The sequence below is a fragment of the Muntiacus reevesi genome, chromosome X (assembly GCF_963930625.1).
Source record: "Muntiacus reevesi chromosome X, mMunRee1.1, whole genome shotgun sequence".
In the NCBI taxonomy this organism is placed as follows: Eukaryota; Metazoa; Chordata; class Mammalia; order Artiodactyla; family Cervidae; genus Muntiacus; species Muntiacus reevesi.
This window is the reverse complement of record NC_089271.1, coordinates 147,573,352-147,575,587: the sequence shown is the minus strand read 5'-3', so window position 1 is coordinate 147,575,587 and position 2,236 is coordinate 147,573,352. Positions and strand designations below refer to the sequence as shown.

Here is a 2,236-nt window from a genome sequence, read left to right as displayed (position 1 = left end):
TGAAGAGCTGTAAGGAGCTGAAGATCTCCTGAGACTGGGAGACATGCAGCCCACCCCTCAGTCCCAGCTGGGCTTGAGCTTGCAGAGATGTGAGAAGGGAAATTGGGATCTGCTGGGCAGGGGCAGCCTGCAGACGGGGAGGCAGGCGGGTCACCATGCTGCCCTGCAAGCTGTTTCTCACAACCCATCACCAGCACCCCTTCACCTCCACCCCGGTCTTTCTTCCTGGGGCATCCAACACCACCCATAGAGCGAACTCAACACAGCCTGCCTGCACTTCCTTCCTTCTCAGGAGAGAGCAGAAAACCGGCAGGAAGAAACCGCAAACCAGCACTACAAGCATCCGTACGCTGGACCCTGCACAGCTGGATGAACGAGCCAGAGCTCCACCCCCAACAGAGGCGGGTCCAGAAACGGAACAGTGGATGGATAACGCCACGGACAGAAGAATACGTGTGGTATGGCCCAGTTATGAGACCTTGCAGAGTCAAAAGACATAATGTTTAAGAATATGCTCTGAAAAGATCAGGATGGGCCATATCCTCTACCCCTGGGGCAGTGCTTCACCCTGGGCTCTGCAGGTACAGGAGCCCTGTGGAAGGCCCAGCACCAGCTTCAGGAGGGAGACTCCCTCCACACGCAGCCCCTGGCAGCACAGAATTGTGCCCACTGTGCATGAACACAGACACCTGCTCATTTATACAACTACCACTTTCTAACGCATCCGTGCCTGGGAGTCTAGGCCTTTCTTCCCTTCATCAGAAGGATACCTGATCATCAAAGAGAATTCCGTTTCAGTGAATCCCCTGGCTAGGGTGCAGGAGGGAGAGGGTCAAGAAAGGAAAGCTAAGCCGTCCAGAGCACTCAGCTCCATCCCTCCTCCTCGGCTCTCACGTGTTCACTCAGGAAACACTGACTGGCTGCCATAACGTGCCAGGTACATGGCAGTAATGTGAGGGGTTCAAAACATGAGACAGGCCATGAACGGGTACATGAAGCAGCCAATCACGCCCTGTGCTGCACCCTCCCCTCTATCCCTGGGTCACCTGTCTCGCTGGCATTACCTGTTGGTAACTCTGCTGCTGAGGTATGGTCTGAGGAACCAGCCGGGGCTGACTCGCAAACACATGGTCATCCAGGTAGAGAGGTGGCAGGTGGCTGCCTGGAAACACAATTCGAGGTAGGGGAACAGGATCAAGTCTCACTGTCCCAGAAGGTTCTGCAAAGTGGTGGGGGGAAGCAACGTGGCAGAGTTGGCCCTGGGCTCCTGTGCAGCCCAGGGCCCAGGGAGAGGGGCCGCTGCAGTCAGCCTTCCCCTCTCACCCACCACCCCGCACACCCAGGAAGGGCTCGGTCATAAAGGAGGCTGCCAAGGTCTCTCAGTCACGGTCCTCTTCATCTCCCTGCCATTGAGTCCACAGTGGAGAGTCAGAAGGATCTGTAGCAATCGGATCACTGAGACGCCGGCAGCTGGGCCCCTTGAGTCCCAACAGGCTCCTTTGGGCACTGACACCGTGATGAGGACAGTGACCATTGGGGTAAAACTGGCTCCTGCTTATTGAAGCTCAGTTGATACAAAACCCTCCCTGGATGTGAGCTCATCTCATGGGCATGGTGACCCCGCACTGGGCCATCACGACTCTGCTGTTTCACAGAGGAGGGGGCAACGTTCAGACAGCTGCTCATGCGGCAGAATCTCTGATGGGACCTCTGTGCAGGAGGCGAGAGAGCCCTGCAGAGGTCACAGAGTCCTGTCGCCTCCCAGGGTCGGAAGCTGAGAGCAGCAAGTGCCAGAGACCAGAGCACACAGGAACCCATGGCCCCCAGGCAGGAACATGCTCCTTAGGTCAAGGCAGGGGGGCCTCAGGGCTACAAACCCATGTTTCCCTCGAGGGAATGGAGAAGGATCCGTGAGCTGGACCAGGGGAGAGGTACCTGGAAGGGCTGCAGAAAGTGTGACTGAGGCCACGGGCACAGGAGGCTTGGAGACTCCACTGAAGGAGCTATAGCTGACCCCGCTGGAGGCCCCCCTGGAGGGTGGGGGCTGCGGACCTGACTTGGCGCCTCCTGGCGAGCTCTGCTCCGGCAAGCTGGGCGAGTTTTCCCAAGCCTTGTGCACAGACTCCATCTTTGGATGCAAGGAGGTGGGGGGAGATTGAAGTTACGGGCCAGAAGGCAGCGGTGGCACAAAGCTAAGTCCAGGGGTGGAAGGAGGGGGTGTGCTGGGGTGGGGTCT

General features: G+C 58.0%; 1 non-coding gene across 1 annotated transcript; it reads right to left on the bottom strand.

Moving 5' to 3' along the window:
* Positions 1–1,375: 1,375 nt before the first annotated feature.
* On the bottom strand, positions 1,376–1,461 carry LOC136154944 (small nucleolar RNA SNORD62). The gene has a single exon (XR_010660639.1). It is a non-coding gene; the product is annotated as a small nucleolar RNA SNORD62 (small nucleolar RNA).
* Between the last annotated feature and the right edge of the window lie 775 nt (positions 1,462–2,236).